Source organism: Chiloscyllium punctatum, chromosome 27 (assembly GCF_047496795.1).
Source record: "Chiloscyllium punctatum isolate Juve2018m chromosome 27, sChiPun1.3, whole genome shotgun sequence".
Lineage (NCBI taxonomy): Eukaryota > Metazoa > Chordata > Chondrichthyes > Orectolobiformes > Hemiscylliidae > Chiloscyllium > Chiloscyllium punctatum.
This window is the reverse complement of record NC_092765.1, coordinates 80270382-80289691: the sequence shown is the minus strand read 5'-3', so window position 1 is coordinate 80289691 and position 19310 is coordinate 80270382.

Sequence of the window (19310 nt, the reverse complement as noted above, 5' to 3'; positions counted from 1 at the left end):
CAGCCTTACCAACATCCAGTCCAACTGCAACATAATGTCCCAACGTCTATCCTGAATGCCCTGATGGAGGCCAGCGTGCCAACAGCCTTCTTCACTGTCCTGTGTATCTGTGACTCAAATTTCAGACAACCGTGCACCTAATCTCCAACGTCCTTTTGTTGCACTACACTCCTTAAATGCCTCTCAATCATCATTCAACTCCTACCTGAATTTGACTTTCCAAAATGCAAGACGTCACACTTATCTATATTAAACTCCATTTGCTCTTTCTCAACTCACTTCCCCAGCTGATCAAGGTACTGCTGAAATTTCTGATAAAGTTCCTCACTGTAAATGATTCCTCTTATTTTAGTGTCATCTGCAAACTTGCTAAACTTGCGTTGTGCACTCTGGTCCAAATCATTGATAGATAACAAACAGCATTGTGCAGAGCACCGACCCCTGAGGCACTCCACTAGTCATAGACCTCCAGTCCGAAAAGCATCCCTCCACCATAGCCATTTGCTTCTTAACGTCAAGCCAATTGTGTCGCCAATTTGCCAGTTTACCTTGGAGTCCATACGATCTAACCTTCTGGAGCGGCCTACCATGTGGAACCTTATCAAAGGCCTTACTGAATTCCATATAGATTATGTCCACCACCCTGTCCTCGTCAAACTTCCTGGTCACTTCCTCAAAACACTCTATCAAAATTTGTAATGCATGATCTGCCACGCACAAAGCTATGCTGACTGTTCCAAGTAAAACTCTGTCTTTCTAAATGCATGCATATCTTATATCTCTGAACCTTCTCAAGTGGTTTCCGGAAACAGATGTGAAGCTTACTGGTCTATATTTCCCAGGCTTTTATTTGCATCCCTTCTGAATAAGGGCACAACATTTGTTACTGCCCAGTCTTCAGGGTCCTTGGCGCCTGAACTGTCTTCTCTCACTTCGTGCAGTGCTCGTAGATATATCTAGTCAGGACCAAGACTTTTATGTGAATTTATTAGATTAGATTACTTACAATGTGGAAACAGGCCCTTCGGCCCAACAAGTCCACACTGCCCCGCCGAAGCGCAACCCACCCATACCCCTACATCTACCCCTTACCTAACACTATGGGCAATTTAGCATGGCCAATTCACCTGACCTGCACATCTTTGGACTGTGGGTGGAAACCGGAGCACCCGGAGGAAACCCACGCAGACACGGGGAGAACGTGCAAACTCCACACAGTCAGTCACCTGAGGCGGGAACTGAACCCAGGTCTCTGGCGCTGTGATGCATTATAATATGTCCAACAGCAGTTCTACTGTGATATGGACTGTACGAAGATATGATGATTAACCTCCCAAAGGTCACAGCTCTTCATGTCTTTCTTCATGGTAAACACAGAAGGGAAATTGAGGACCTCACCCATCTCTTGAGGTTTTACACATGCTTTTTAATCTATTTTAGATTTTAAGGCTCTTTCTAGTTGTTCTTTTTTCTTTACTATACTGAATTTGGATTCATCATAAACTGCTCAGCCAAGGCTATCTCATACCCCACTTTCGCCCGCTGATTTCCTTCTTCAGTAAACTCCTCTATCCCCTGTGTACCTCCAGGGATTCCCTTGATCCCAGCTGCCTGTACCTGAGCGACGTCTCCTTTATTTTTGCTGGTCAGAGCCTCAATATTCTTGCCATCCAGGGTTCTCTCTTCTAGCCTTGTTTTCCCTTCACTCGCACAGTAACATATAGACCTTGAGCTCGAGCCATCTCAGTTTTGAAGCCCTCCCACTTGCCCGGGATCGTTTTACCTGGAAACATACTACTCCAATCAACCGCTGCAATCCCCTGACTAATTCCAACAACATATGCCGTGTCCCAATTTAGAACTTGAATCCGTGGACCAGTTTTGTCCCAACCATAACTATTTTAAAATTAATGCAGCTCTAGCCACTTTTCCCAAAATGCTCCCTCACTTTACCTCCGTCACCTATCCTACCGTATTTCCCAACAGTAGGTCGAGTTTGTCCCTTCCCGAGTAGGACCCTCTGCATGCTGCTTGTGGAAGCTTTCCTGAACACACTTAACAAATTACGTTCCATCAAAGGTCTTAACCCTCTGGAAATCCCAGTCTATGTTAGGATAATTAAAATCAACTATTACAACAACCCTATTGCTCCTGCAAGTCTTGCCAGTCCCTCTGCATATTTGTTCTTCTAATCTCCATTGATTATTTGGAGGCTTCTAGTGCAACCACTCCAACATTACCACCTCTCCTTACTTTTTTGCACCAGTCACAAAACCTTATTGGATATTATCTCAGTTATTTCATCTTTAAATACTAGAGTGATACTCACCTTAATCAGAACTATTGGTATTTAAATTGTTTCAATTTACATCTCTTCCTCCTAGTGACTTTCACTTTCACAGCACCCCTTGTCAAGGCATAGTGGAGATATGGATCTGTAAATGGATGGGAGCTGCATATCCTGTCACTTTCAGCATTGGTTACAAGTTTCCCAACACTGGGCAGTGATCTAACACAGTGTTACCGAACAATGCAACTGCCTGGGTATCTATATGAATGAACAAGTGCGACTGCACTGCTCCCCACGCTGGGCATTAAGCCCAGGATTTTTGATCCAGCATTGGTGTGGGCTGCACAGACTTTCACCCTGGACATTGCTGGGTTGCATACAGCTGTACACTAACCGGATCTACAGAGTGCTCCATCCTGAATATGTAATGGATGGGCTGGTTATGTGTGTTGGATGGTGAATGTGAGAGGACTAAACATCTGGCAATACCTTTATTTTTTGTTTTCATTATTGTTATTGGACCGTTCAAATCCTGACTCATCCGATTAGTCCCATCCCTATGGATGAGTCATGCTGACTGTTGTTACAGCATCTGTGTCTGCAACATGACCAACAAATGGAGCAGAGGCTGCAGAGAGGACAGTCTCCGTAAAATGGAATGAGGGAATCACCATCAGATCAGCCGTGGTCTTTGTGAATGTTGGGGCAGGATTGTGTGGACCACTAATGCAATTTATTCATATATTTCTGTTTGTTCCAAGCAAACTCCTCTTCTCTCCTAGTGTCCCATACTGGTGGGGAGTGAGTCACCTCCTATTGTCCTTGCGTAAATGGATCCTTGGGCCTCACTAATCTCCACATTTCGCTGTGTCCCAGTTTCGAGCTCTGAGTGATTCCCTCCTGTCTATGTGTCCCAATCTCAAGCAGTTGACTGACTGCCTCCTGTTCCTGTGTCCCAGTCTCGTGCAGTTGAGTCACTGCCTCCTGTTCCTGTGTCCCAGACTCTAGCAGTTGAATTACTGCCTCCTGTTCCTGTGTCCCAGTCTTGTGTTCTGAGTGACTCCCTCCTGTCACTGTGCCCCAGTCTCAAGCAATTGAATGACTGCCTCCTATTCATGTGTCACAGACTCGAGCAGTTGAGTGACTGCCTCCTGTTCCTGTGTCCCAGTCCCGAGCAGTTGAATGACTGCGTCCTGTTTCTGTGTCACAGTCTCGTGCAGTTGAGTAACTACCTCCTGTTCCTGTGTCCCAGACTCTAGCAGTTGAATTACTGCCTCCTGTTCCTGTGTCCCAGTTTCGTGCAGTTGAGTAACTGCCTCCTGTTCCTGTGTCCCAGACTCTAGCAGTTGAATTACTGCCTCCTGTTCCTGTGTCCCAGTCTTGTGCTCTGAGTGACTCCCTCCTGTCACTGTGCCCCAGTCTCAAGCAATTGAATGTCCGCTCCTGTTCATGTGTCACAGACTCGAGCAGTTGAGTGACTGCCTCCTGTTCCTGTGTCCCAGTCTCGAGCAGTTGAATGACTGCGTCCTGTTTCTGTGTCACAGTCTCAGGCGGTTGAATGACGGCCTCCTGATTCTGTGTCCCAATCTTGAGCAGTTGAGTGACTGCCTTCTGATCCAAGGTTTGCGAAAGTAGATATCCTCCTCCGCTACTGTCTAAAAGGCTCCAATAGCTCTGTGCTCACCTGCTGATCTTGTGGAATGGAATTGAGGGACTGAATGGCTTCTACACATCCCTTACAGCTTCTCTTGACTAAAAGCCTTTCTCCTGTTTGAATGTATTTTTGTATTTTAATCTCAGCAATTGAGCAAACAAGCTGACTGACAGAATTCAGAAGCTGAATCGTCTCCTCCTGCTCCTATGCCATACACCTAAGAGGCAATAGAGTCTCAGAGATGCACAGCACGGAAAAAGACCTTTCGATCTGATCGTCCATACCGACCAAATATCCTAAATTAATCTCGTTCCCCTTGGCAGCACTTGGCCCATCTCCCTCTAAACAATTCCCTTGCCTGTATCCATTCAAATGCCTTTTAAGTGGTGTAATTGTACCTGCCTCCACCACCTCTTTTGGCTGTTCAATCCATACACACCACAGTCTCTGTGTGAACATGTTATCCCTCGTGTCCCTATTTAAATATTTCCCCTCTCACATTAAACCTTTGTCTTCTAATTTTGGACACGCCTATCCTGTGGAAGATACGTTGACTGTTTAAATTATCTATGCCTCCCAACATTTATAAAACCTCTTTAAGGTCAGCCCTCAGCCTCAACACTTGAAAATAGCGCCAGCCTATTCAAACTATCCCTGTACCTCTAACCCTCCAACACCTGCAACATTATCTTAAATCTCTTTTGAACCCTTTCAAGTTTGACAACATCTTTTTGACAGCAGGCTGACCAGCAGGGTGGGCGGCACGATGGCACAGTGGTTAGCACTGCTGCCTCACAGTGCCAGAGACCGGGGTTCAATTCCCGCCTCAGGCGACTGAGTGTGTGGAGTTTGCACGCTGTCCCCGTGCCTGCGTGGGTTTCCTCTGCGTGCTCCAGTTTCCTCCCACAGTCCAACGATGTGCAGGTCAGGTGAATTGGCCATGCTAAGGGGTAAATATAGGGGTATGGGTGGGTTGCAATTCGGCAGGGCGGTGTGGACTTGTTTGGTCAAAGGGCCTGTTTCCACACTGTAAGTAATCTAATTAAAGGCAATATTACCGAAGTGGCCAAACCAACGTCCTGTACAGATGCAACATGTCATGCAAATGTTTAGACTCAAAGCATTCACCAACAAAGGGAAGATCACTAAGTGCCTTCTTCACTGCACTGTCTACCTGTGATGACGCTTTCAATGAACGGAGAACCTGAACCACAAGGTGACACAGCAGCTCTAAACTAGCATTGCTGCTTCAGAGCGCAGCGATCTGGGTTTAATTCCATCCTTGAATGACTGCCTGTGTGGTGTTTGCACATTCTCCCCGTATCTGCATGAGTTTCGTCTGACAGTATAAAGATATACAGACAAGGGTAGATTGGTCATGCTAAATTATGTATAGTCCCCAGGGATGTGTAGGCGAGGTGGATGAGCCTTGGGAAATGTAGGTTCAGAGTGATAGGGGAGGTGTTTGTCCAGTGGGATACTGTTTAGAGGGTCGGTGTGGCTTCGATGGGCCGAATAGTCTGTTTCCTCACTGGAGGAGTTCGAAAATTTCGATGGAATTCTCCATGATTGGCAACTTTCGACAGGGCCCTCCCGACATGTCTTGCCTTGATTTGTCTTGCCAAAATGCAACACTAAAATAAACTCCATCTGCCACTCTTCGTCTCACCTAAGCAACGTCCCATTATAGTCTGAGAGATCATTCTTCACTGTCGACTACACCAATCAATTTGGAATTATCATCAAACTTACTGACCGTACTTCATGCACTCAAACGCAATTGATTTGTATAAGTGACAAAAGGCCCACTACTGATCTTTGTGGCACGCCGCTGGTGACAGGTCTCCAGGTTTAATGAACAAATGTCCACTGTCACGCCCTGTGTCCAATATTCAAGAAAATTTTGGATCTAAATGATGAGCTCTCCCTGGATCCCAGGCAGCCTAACCTTTTTAACCAGTCTACCATGCAAAACTTTTGGTTTTCTTACTGAATTCCATAAAGACAACATCCACTGTCCTGCCTTCATCAATCATCTTCATCACTCCCTCAAAAAATTACACCGAGTCAGTGAGACGTGATCTCCAATGTACAAAGCCCTCTTCAGTCCTTGTTTTTCCAAATGCACATACATCCTTTCCCTCGAAATCACCTCCAGCAATTTAGGCACCATTGACGTCAGGTTCACCATTCTACAGTTACCTGATTTTTCTTTAATTTCTTAAATAATGACACTATGTTAGCAGCCCTCCAGTCTTTTGACATCGCACCTGTGGAATTCAATGATACAAATATATCAGCAAAATGTTGAACAATCTCTTTCCTAGCTTCCCACAAACGTCTGGGATACACCTGATCACGTCCCAGGGATTTGTTCACCTTTATGTGTTTTAAAATGTCCAACAACTCCTTGTAATATAGACACTTTTCAAGGTATCAATATATATTTCTTCATTTTCTCGCTCTTGTAACCTCCTCCACGTTAAATACTGAGGAGAAGTTCTTGTTTTTTAACCCTCCAATCTCCTGTGGTTCCACACATAGGTAGCCTTCCTGATCTTTAAGGTGCACTATTCTCTCCCGAGTCAGCTTTTGCCATGAAAGGATTTGTAGAATTTCTTCAATGCCTCGTTAACCCTTTTTCTAAAGCCAGCTCTTGTCCACATTTTTCTGGCCCGATTTCCCCATTGACTATGCTCTTCTTGCTCTTGATCTCAGCTCTGTTTCCCTGACATATTCCTCCTCCCTTTACCTTGACAATATATCTAACCATCCAGCACTCCCTGCGCCCACCAGCCTTGCCCCTCTCACTAATGGGAACACGTTGGCTCTGGACTCTCTGAAACCAAGTTTTGATGACCTTGCATTTTCCAACCATTCCCTTTACCTGTGAATAGGGTATTCCAATTCGCCTTTCACAGGGCTCACCAATCACTTTCAAAATTGGCCGTGTTCAAAGTTAGAACTTTAATGTTTGCATCAGGTCTATCCTATTCCAAAACGAATTTATTACTAATATTCATGTGTAATAGACTTGAAAGTTAGATAAAAACCTCCTGCCCTTCTGTAACAGTCTCAAAAGGCTGAATGGGCTCCTCGTGACCCTCTGTCATAGACTGGAAAGGCTGAATGGCTTCCTCCTGTCCTTGTGTAACAGATTCGAGACATTAAATGAGACAGCAACCCGTGGATTACGAGCAGCCGTTAAACTGTATCTGATGGAGGTCCTTCCCTTCTCAGTTACAGAAACACAAACAACACAATGTACTCCAGGTGGCCTCTCAGTAGCACTTCATACAGCTGCAGCGACATATCTCTTCATTTTGAATAATATTGTTGGTAAAATGTGCCAATATTCTCAATTTACACCTTTTAAAGTAGCAACAGGATCATATGGGCTGAATGGCCGTCGTTTATCACTTTGTGTGAGGCCCATAGGGACAAAATTATTTCAGTCTGTTGCTGAGCAGCAATCTCAATGCTCTGTCACCAGGTTATGAAAGGATTTGATAACAGGGCACTTAAAAACAGGAGTAGCCTCACACTGGTCAATAAGTATGATACTTTGGGTTAAGGTATCTAGAAACTTGCCCACCCAACTTTTTTTTAATCAACCGATGTGTTATTTTATAACTGCCTCCTTTCATAAACAGAGTGGAACATATATAGACCCCTGCAATGTCATGTTAATACTCTCATATACAAGTTTAAAAAACAGGTTCAAAAGATTTAACGATTTTTGGTCCATCCCTCAGCAACCCTCATCCATTCCATCCAAACCCAGTAAATGTTCCCTTTTATAGTGATATGAAAAGTGATGTGTGGAACTGGTGAGGTGAACCTGTTTGTTCAGTCATGATTTGGAGATGCCGGTGTTGGACTGGGGTGTACAAAGTTAAAAATCACACACACCAGGTTATATTCCAACAGGTTTAATTGGAAGCACATTAGCTTTCGGAGTGCCGCTCTTCCATCAGATGATAATGGAGGACACATTCCTAAGGCACAGAATTTATAGCAAAAATTCACAGTGTGATGTAACTGAAATTAAACATTGAAAAATACCTTGATTGTCTGTTGAGTCTTTCATCTATTCGAATAGCATGATAGTTTCATTTCTTTCATGTGTAAATCACAAAACAGTTTTTCCTTTAAAGTTGCATTCTCAGTTTAGCTGTAATAATGAGTTTTAGATAGACAACATGTTGAAGGTGTTAGCCCCCTGAGTTCTCTGTCAACAGCATGATGTTGAGATTGACACTAATCTGAAAAGTGAGATAATAGAGTTTTACATGAATTCATGCAGTTTTTGAGCAAAGTACAATGTAACCCTGCAAGTACAAATTCACCCCACAAAATATATGTGTGCATGTGGGTGTTTGTCTGTTTGTGTGTGTGTGTGTTTGTCTGGCTTGGGGCTTGTGAGTATGAGAGGGAGTATATATGTGTGTGTAGTGATGTAGATTGTTTTAAGTCTGTGAGGGATTGCATGTGTGAGTGTGGGAGTATGTGTGCGTGTCTGGGGTAGGGGGGTGGGTTGAGTATCAGTGAGAGAGTGTATATGTGTGTGCATGAGTGTAGAGTGGTCTAAGTCTCTGAGAGGATGCCTGTGTGAGTGTGGGTGTCTGAAAGGGTGTGTATGCGTGTGTGCATGTCTGTGTACACGTGTGTCCGTATGTATGTGTGTGTATAGGAGTGTGTGTCTCTATAGTGCAATGCTGGTCACCTGTAATGTGACATGAACCCAAGGCACTGGTTGAGGCCCTCCCTCTGGGTACCGAAATTAGTTATCAGCCTCTGCTAGGCCAGTTTTCGCTGCTGCCTGTCCTGAAGTCCACTTTGGAGGATGGTCATCAGAAGGTCCGAGGTTGAATGTCCTGGACCATTGAAGTGTTCCCCAACTGGAGGGAATACTCCTGTCTGTTGATTGTTGTGCATTGCCCATTAATCCGCTGTCATAGCCTTTGCTCAGTTTCCCAGTGTTCCCAGTGTTTGTTCAGTGACTGTGATTAATGCCAACGTCCATGGATTTTAATTATCCCAGTGGAAGGTTTCCATCTTTTAATGAGAAATGGGCGCCGTTCAATGTGTTATCCCATAACATGAGCGGGAGCATCACCGACGGCACTGACAGGGATCAGCAGATTTAGAGAGAGGGGGAGGAGAGATCAGAATCTGAGAGCATTAGACTGGAATGTTCCAACAATGGATCAGAATCTGGGAACATTAGACTTGCATGTTCCAACAATAGACAGGAGGTTATCTGATTATGTTTGGTATCTTTCTGCATTTTATTGGTGGTCATTATCATCACGGATTTATTACGCTCTTCTCATTTTTCAATTTTTTATTATCCTTTACTGGCAATTGTTGGTATATCTCCTAAGTGTCACTAACAGCATGGAGGGCACTGTCTATTGTTCTGGTGATAAACTCCACTTCTTTCCACTGTTTCCATCTCATCCCTGACCAATATCTGCGACTGAAGCAGACAAGTCGCAACTGTGGGTGATCCCTTTGAACATGAGCTGATTCCTGACACCAGATCCTGACCATTTCTAACTTGAAATACTCACCACCCCAGAATATATCTCACTGGTTTATTCCATCTGCTGTTTGAACCTTGAGCTATGAAATACCGTCTTAATGAAGTTAATAATCTGCTGCTGACACTCCCAGCTTCAAACCTGCCGAAGCAAACCTGATTCGACCTCACACCAAACTCCCATCCATCTGTTATTCATGTGCACGCCGATGCATATTGCTATGCCTTTATTTTAACATTCTCAAACAATTTACCATATATGTCCATGAAACTTCTCTCGTTCTCTCTGTTGATTAACAAAAAGCCTGCCAGTTGCTCGTATTTAAAATAGTTTCCTCCATCTGTTTCCTTCTTAAACAATGAGTTTCGCATTCAACCACGCCTATCGCGCGCACAAAGGGACTCTCTTTCAGTCTTTGATGAACACACACACAGCAAATCTTCTCATTGTCGACATTGTAATAATCTAATGCGAGTATAGTTAACATATGATAGTAAAGTTTGCAATACTCCCTGTGCTCGGCAGATAGTGCAGTTTACTGAGCAACACACTAGCATGGTCTGCACAGCTCTCCATGCTGGGCTGTCATCTTGTCCCAGTTTATGATGTTTGTGGTGTTCTGTGAAGCAGGTTGAGAATTTGATGTAACAAACCATTTCAGCTGATCTGACAATGTCTTTTTACAATGTTCTCATTCTTGTAATTTTACTCTCGAGATCTCGAACTTCTCCAGTTAGTCCCAATGCCCTGTGTTTTCCCCATATTTCCACAACATCTTTTCAGTTAATTAAATGTCTCTTTCTGTCTTTAATGTGAATCTTTCTGTCCCTCTGTATCATTCCCTGGCATTTATTTTTGGCTCCCTAGTGTATCGAGTGCTGACATTATGAAGCTCAGAAACAGTGAAATGGTGTGTGTCAGGCTGTTGTTCACTTCCCGGTATGACCCATGTGATGTTTCATGGACAGGGTGTTTCAGAAGTTATGAGATACATCCTTGTAACTTGGTCTTTACCTGTATTTGTCCCTCTCGGGTGATCCTGCGATCGAGGAAGCCCCTTAATTAAAGGACCAGGCAGCTAAAGTGTGTGACAATGCTGTCACTTTTTTTTAAAGAAAGATTAATTTCTCTTTTTTTTTCATATAAGAGATCTTAAAGGCCAAACTGCCTACTGAAAACGGCTCAAATAAATAACTTATGATGCTTTTACGGTGGTTCATAAATATAGTAACAACGGCCTATAACTTATCCCCAGCTGCTACTCTCTCTGAAACCTGACTTGATGCGGTTTTCTCCCGGATTGGAGAACTGCATGCAAGAACGTATGTCTGAATGTTCCATTTTGCCAAGGGGTGTGTTTATGGAATGTTGGTATATTGGAACAGTTCATTTGTAGAAGGTACTGTATCCATTATTCGGTTATGGTTTCCAATAGTTAAATTATTACAAATTCATCTTCATTTTGAATGGATTTTCATTAGAGTGTTTGAGTTTGTTGTGTTTTGATAATGGTGAATGACTTGACAAGTAGCATCACATCTGGAACGCCCACTTCACATCTACCTTTAAAATAAGGAAAGTTTGGTATCCAAGCTACCCTCTTAAAGTAGTTTGAGGCGGTCTAGTTAGTCTATAGCAAACTGGGAACTATTGTCTGGTTTTAAATCGATAATACCAAATTGTGTTCAGAATTACAATCCCGACAGTGTGCAAACAGGCCATTCGAACCAACAAGTCCACACCTACCCTCCGAGGAGTAACCTACCCAGACCCATTCCTCTACCCTATTATTACACATTCACCCTAACAAAGGCTCCTAACCCACACATCCCTGAAAACTAAAAACAATTTAGCATGGCCAATTCACCTCTCATGCATTTCTTTGGGTTGTGGAAGCAAACCAGATAATCCAGCATAAGCTCATGCAGACACTGGAGAGTATACAACGGGAGACTGTGGGGTTCAAAGGTCATGTATGGCAGTTGTTAGTGTCTTTGGTTCCATATGATGAATTCGGTTGGTTTAAACAGTGTTTTTTGTGTAAAAATTCTTTCAGGCACCAAGAGTTCTCTGGGTGTGGAAGAAGTGAAGTTGGGGGGGGTTTATAAAAGGTAATGAAGGCAAAGCTGAAGCAATTGACAGACAAGCTGGAGTTGGGGTTGCGTTTGTCAATGAGAAAATGAGAGATAATGACAGCTATAGCTCGGCAATTACATTTGGAGGAACCGCCATCAGACTCTTTAGAAATGGCTAGAATTCAATTTCAAATGAGGCCTTGAACATGAGAAGAAATTGAAACAGTTTGAATTATGATGAAAAGTAAAAGTAAAAGAAAAGGGAATGAAGAAGAAAGAGAGAAAGGGAGAGAAGAAAAGCAGAGAGTTTCAGCTTAAAAGTTAGCAATTAGAGAGGAAAGTTGACAGAGAAGGCGGAGATGAAGGTAGACGGTCGGAGTGGTGAGGAGTTTAGTGAGGTTGAGCAACCCTATTGTAACCAATTCCCGAATGGGGTTCTGTTTAAATATATCCAGGCATTATCTAAATTTGATGAGAAGGATGGAGAAGCCTTTTGAATTTCATTTGAGAAGGTGCCTAAACCAATGCAGTGGCCAGTAACCATGTGGATTTAGTTGATCCAAACAAAGCTGATAGGTATTTGCATTCCTATCGGAGACGGTATCTGGCCAGTATGACGTGGTGACGAAAGCCATCGGAAGTGCATATCAGCTTGGGCCAGAAGCCGACAGACAGCATTTCAGGAATCTAAAACAGGGTCGCTGGTTAAACGCACATTGAGTTTGAACAGATTAAACAAAGTAATTTTGCAAAGTGGGTAAGGGTATTAAAACAGAGCAAACCTATGACACTCTTAGAGAGTTTCTTATTTTGGAGAAGTTCAACAAATCACTTCCTGCAGTCGTGAGAACTCGTGTGGAAGAGCAGAGAGTAACAATGGCAAGATTAGAAGCTGAAATGGATGATGATGATGACTGAGTTCGGAAATCAAAGTTTGGTTTCTGTGAAAGATTGAGAAGAATGTGCGAGATCTTTTTATAACATATACCTGTGAGAGTAAGGTTTACTAACATAGGCTAGGAGTACCAGGTAAAGAGATTAGAGCATTAAGAGGTACAGAAGTGTGTAACTCATTTATGCTGAGACATGAGGAGCTATGCCATTCAGAAGGACTATTGGAGAGATGAGAAGTGCTCTATTATGTAACGTGTGGTTGGAGTGTCCAGTGGAAACCTCAACAGATGTATTCCACAATGGGGAAGGAGGCCTTGAGCTTGGAGTTGGCGTTACAACATTTCAGCATTTAAATTGTGAATACCACACATGAGACAAATCTTTATCACTGATCGTGACACCTTAAAGTTTTTGGAGAAGTTTAGGGAGACAAATACCAGTCTGTTTCGATTGAGCTTATTATTGCTGCCATTCAGTTTGAAATTATACAAGTGACAGGGCGAGAAAACCTAAGTTTTGACACTTTATGGAGACTTGGATGAAGAAAGACAAAGACATTCTGTGGCAGGTGTAAAATGACTGAAATCGAAACTAGTTGTGAACATTTGTATGCTCACAGTCAATGTAAGGTATATGCATTGCAGTCACTACTTAATAGAGGAAGATTAGGAGATCTAAAATGAATCCACCGTTGTATATTGACTGATTATTTTATTAAAAATCGAGTTGTGAGAATATTATTACTGTAAAAAGGTTATTTTCTCTTGTTTTTTTTTTGAAGAGAGATTTTAAAGGCAGAGGTGCAGAACTGTTGTCTGAAAACAGTTTAAATAAATAACTGAGAAAGCCTTTAGGTTTCATTAAAACGGTGATAACAATGGAAGGGCAGTGGCCAGCTCTCCCAGACCAGGGTTTCTCATTTTGTTTTTAGCTGAAACATTCAGAAGCTGCTGGGGATCCCAGAAGGGTTGGAAGTTTCAATACATGATCCCCAGCTTCTTTTCTCTGAGATCTCTGTTGATGTTGCTGCCCCCTGGATTCGAAAACTGCTGAAAGGATCTGTATTTGAATATATCTTTGTGCCAAGTGGTATATACCAAGAAGGTACCATATCTAATGTTTGTGTAAGTGTTCCAACATATAAGCTATTCTAAAATGTTCTTTTATTTGATTGTATTTTAATAGATTATATTTTGCTCAATGTCGAGTGGCTTGACCAGTCACAACATATCTGGAACGCACACTTCACATCTATATTCAAAATAAGGAAAGGTTTGGGTCTAAGTGGCCTTCATAAAACATTCTGGGCGGATTTGGTCTGGTCCACAACACTTGTACCGAGGGGTTTCTGACTCATCCCTGTAATTGAAAATTTAGTGGAGGGGCTGGGGATGGTTTGCTGGCGGTTGTGCTGTGAGCTGCCTCAGACATTCACGGAGGCCTGAGGATTTGGTGACCCAACTCTGTATGGAGCAACTCTGTAGTTACAGCATCTGTGTGTGTAACATGAACTCCAAATGGAGCAGAGGCTGCAGAGAGGGGAAGCTCTGAAACCATGCAGTGAGTGCGTGTGGGGAAAGGGAACTGCTGTATCCACATCGGGTTTTATGGGAACAGATTACAAGCTTCACTTAACGCAAGAGCAGAGTGTGAGGGGATCCTGACTGAACAAGGAGCTGGTCACAGAGCGGTGTCACCTCGTTCATCACGACCTACAGCTTCACACCAGGGGTAGGATGGTGCTGCCAGTGGCTGTGAGGGTCACTGTTTCATTCAGCTTCTATGATCCAGAACTTTCCAGGCAGGACTAGGTGGCTTATCAATCATTTCCCAGTATCTCAACATCAATATCACCATTCAGTGATGGAGGATATATATGGTGGATGCCGTAAATATATTGTTTATCCATCAGCAGGGAGCTGCTGGGTGTATCCAGTATAGTGGGATTTCTGATGGTGTGCATGGCATCTGCAGAGTACCCATGTCAATGGGGAGAGGTAGAGAAACTGAAGGAGCTCTCTCTCTATTAATGTTACAGTGTACCCATGCACAGTACATCATGTTGGTGAATACCCACTGTCCTGGCAGCAGTCACGGCCTCTTCATTCAGAAGCAGGCAGCCATTCCCATTGTCCTTGGGTCTCCACGTAGAAAGAAATGAATGTATCTTGGATAAAGGCCGTCCCCTTGATGCACGTTTCAAATCACCATCCCCACCACCAATCAACCACATCAAAGTGATCCATGTGTATGGAGAACAATGGGGTCACTTGGAGTGTCTGGGAGCTGACGATCAAGGATGGAGCAAAACCTCTCAGTCTGAACGGATCTGAGTGAACCCCCCAGTACACAGTATCATTAAGTCATGTCATCCCTCTCCATTTCAGTAACATACTGCCTTCCATTATTCCTGGAAATCGAATCACAGGTCATATAATGTTAAATTCCACCTGACAAATTATTATCTATTGTTTTTACCTCTCTGAATCTATTTGCAGAATCTCCACCCTCTCTTGATAATTTAATTTCTTGCTTACCACAGTGACATAACAATTATTTGAAGAGGTGACAAGTAGGTTAGACCAGGGAAACCCAGTTGATGTGGTCTATCTAGACTTCCAAAAGGCCTTTGAGAAGGTGAGGGCCCATGGTGTTCGAGGTGAGCTACTGGCATGGATTGAGGATTGACTGTCTGACAGAAGGCAGAGAGTTGGGATAAAAGTTTCTTTTTCAGAATGGCAGCTGGTGACAAGCGGTGTCCCGCAGGGTTCAGTGTTGGGGGCGCAGCTGTTCACGTTATATATTACTGATCTGGATGAAGGGACTGGGGACATTCCAGCGAAGTTTGCCGATGATACGAAGTTGGGTGGAAAGGCAGGTAGTACTGAGGATGTGGGGAGGCTGTAAAAGGATCTAGACAGTTTGGGAGAGTGGTCCAGGAAATGGCTGATGGAATTCAATGTAAGCAAATGCGAGGTCTTGCACTTAGAAAAAAGAATACAATCATGGACTACTTTCTAAATGGTGAGAAAATTCATAAAGCCAAAGTACAAAGGGATCTGGGAGTGCTAGTCGAAGATTCTCTAAAGGTAAACATGCAGGTTGAGTCTGTGATAAAGAAAGCGAATGCAATGTTGTCATTTATCTCAAAAGGATTGGAATATAAAAGCAGCGATGTGTTACTGAGATTTTATAAAGCTCTGCTTGGGCCCCATTTGGAGTATTATGTCCAGTTTTGGGCCCCACACCTCAGGAAGGACATACAGGCACTGGAGCGTGTCCAGCGGAGATTCACACGGATGATCCCTGGAATGATAGGTCAAACATACGAGGAAAGGCTGAGGATCCTGGCATTGTATTCATTAGAGTTTAGAAGGTTAAGGGGAGATCTAATAGAAACTAACAAGGTAACATGGCTTGGAAAGGGTGGACGCTAGGAAGTTGTTTCCGTTAAGACAGGAGACGACGACCCATGGGCACAGCCTTAGAATTAGAAGGGGTCAATTCAGAACAGAAATGCGGAGACATTTCTTCAGCCACATATTGTGGGCCTGTTGAATTCATTTCTGCAGAGTGCAGTGGAGGCCGGGACGCCAATTGTCTTCAAGGCAGAGATTGACAAATTCTTGATGTCACAAGGAATTAAGGGCTACGGGGAGAATGCGGGTAAGTGGAGTCGAAATGCCCATCAGCTATGATTAAATGGCGGAGTGGACTCGATGGGCCGAATGACCTTGCTTCCACCCCTATGTCTTAAGATCTTATGGTCTTATGGACATCACCAAACGCAGCATCTGTATATCTGTTCCATCTTCCTGATCATTAATATAGACTGGAAATAGTTGAGAACCCAGCGCTGGTCACTGTGTGACACTCTTGGTTACGTTCTCTCTAACTGGTTTATCCTGAGTCCCTGCTTCCTGTATGATACCGTGTCCTCCCCCATTCCTAGGCAACACAGTCGAAGAATTGAATAAGAGCAAGGAGCATCTATGAGGAATCCAACCCCTCGATGAGGTTGATGTCAACGCGGCCTCTGTTCCACTTTCCTGTCATTTCTCCATTCTAATTTCTAGTCTCTTGTTGTAGATTGCGCCACATGCAAAAAAAAATCCACTCCATATCTACACATTCAATTACTTTTAGCATTTTACACACCTCAATGAGATCTCCTTTCATTCTTATAAACTGGAGAGTCAAGGCCTAAACTGCACAATTTCTCTTCTTAAGACAAACACTTCAAATATAAAATCAATTTGATGAAGGTCTTCTGAATTTCCTACAATGCAAATACCTCATTCTGCAGGACACCCAAACTGTACTCCAGTTGCATCCTCACAAATGCCTTGCATAGCTACACCAACACTCCCTACCGTTCTACTCTATCCTTTTATAAATCAACACTTAAATTATGCATGCATTTCTCATTACTTGCAGAACCCGCATACAGATTTGTAGCTCCTCAGATACTGAAGCAGTTCATGTTCAAACGCGACAAATTCTGGACAGTATCCAGGCTGACAAGTGGCAAATAATATTCAGCCCACACGAATGCCAGACCATGACCATCACCAATAAAAGACAATCTAAACTACCCGTTGGCATTCAATGGTGTTACTATCACTGAAACCCCCAGTATCAAATTCCTGTTGGGTAATCATTGCTCAGGAGCTCACTGGTCTCGCCACATGAACACAGTAACTATAAGAGCAGGTCAGAAGCTCGGAATACTGCGGCGAGTAACTCACATCCTGACTTCCAAAAGTCTGTCATCTACAGTGCATAAGTCAGAAGTGTGGTAGAAGACTCCCAATTTGCCTGGTTGAGTGCAGCCCCAACAACACTCAAGAAGCTTTATACCATCCAGGACAAAGCAGCCAGTTTGACTGTCCCTTCATCCACAATGCTCCACCTTCAACGCTCAGCAGCAGCAGCATTGTTTTACTATCTACATGCTGCAATGAAATGATTAACCAAAGATCCTCAGATACCATCTTCCCAACTCACGACCATGTCTATCTTGAAGGACAAGGGCTGCAGATGTATGGGAATACCATCATCTTCAGGTTCCCTCCAAGCCATTCACCATCCTGACTTGGAAATATAACACCGCTCCTTCACAGTCACTGGGTCAGAATCCTGGAATTCCCTCCCTAATAGCATCGGAGGTCAACCACAGCAGGTGGACTGCAGCATTCAACAAGGCAGCTCACCACCACCTTCTCAAGGGCAACTAGGGACAAGCAATAAATGCTGGCCCAGCCAGTGACTCCGAGATTCACGAAATAAAATAGAAATTAACAGAGGAAGGTGGCTGAGGTGTCGCAGGGATCAGTGCTTGGGGCCCAGCTGTTCATAATGCCCTTTTAACATTTGGCTGCTGGAATCAGATACAATATATCCCAGCCTGCTGACAGCACTAACGGATGTGGGATTGTGAGTGGATGAGGAGGATGTAAAAACGCACCGAGAAGACTAAGACAAGTGGAGTGAATGGGTAAATACGTGACAGATGGAGAACAATGTGGATAGACGTGACGGTGTGCCCTTTGGCGGAAACGATAAATTGGCAGCCTACCATTTGAAAGGGATTGGTTGAAACATGTTGATCTACAAAGGGACGTATGTTCCTTTTTGTTGTTTCCTTCTGCATAAACCTCTGAGGCCCCTGCGGCGCAGTGGGTTCTGTAACCATAAGTCAAAACCGGGCATGACAGTGGCATGCTGACCAGTGTACACAGACGCACCAAGTGGGGAGCTGTAACATTGAAAAAGATCTGGATCTCCTTGTGCACCAGTCGCTGAAAGGAATATTGCAGAAACAGAAAGCAGTGAGGAAAATAAATGGTGTGTTGACCTTCATTTCAGGGGGATGTGAGTCTAGGAGTAAGGGTGTCTTACTGCAGCTGTACAGGGCCGTGGTGCGATATCATCTCGAACATTTTGCAGTATTGTGTGCAGTTTTGGTCTCCTGACCTAATAAAGGACAAACCTGACATTGATGGAGAGCAGTGAAGGATGACCAGACTGATCTCTGGTATGGCAGGCTTGTTGTGGGAGCAGAGTTTGGGGTGACTGGGCCAGTATTCCATGGGGTTGAGGAAAATGAGTGGAAATCTCAGTGAAATATACATAACTCTGACAGGGTGAGACAGATTGGAAGCAGGGATGATAATTCCCCTGGCTGGGACGTCTAGAACAAGAGGACACAGTAATAGGTACAAGCAGGTCACTCTGCATTGAGATGAGAATAAATGTCTGCACTCACAGACTGATGACTCTGGGGAATTCGCTCGCACCTGGAAACCAAGACACTGATTATAGATAAGGATTTAGAGACAGTGAAGGGATGGTGGGAGAGCAGGAGTACGGTGTGGAAATGAAGGGCCAACCATCATTACATTGAATTGGGTAGCAAATTTGATGGAGCAAACGTACTACTGCTCTTCCTATTTTATAGCTTCCCAAGGTTACTCACATTAACGGATATGTATATCGTGTGGGGTAAGTGCATTGAGGAGATTTTTTCCATGAACTAGAATGGGGAGGCTCAATGTTTTTTATGACCTACTCCTTTCCCGCTGTTTCTGTACAGTCTGTGGGAAAGCACTGTAAATGTTGTCACAAACTCTCAGATGTTAAGAAGGAGGTCACTCCAGGGTCAACAGGACTACGTTCCCATTCCCTTTTCCGACACTGATGCTTTGGCCGGATGTTCTGTCCGGTTTCATCCTTTCAGACCTCGGAGTAGTTTGATACAAATGAGTGCCCTTGCTTGGCCGTTTCAGAGACCATTGAAATGTTTATCACATGTCAGGGTCTTTGGATTCAGTTATAGGCCAGCCCAGGAA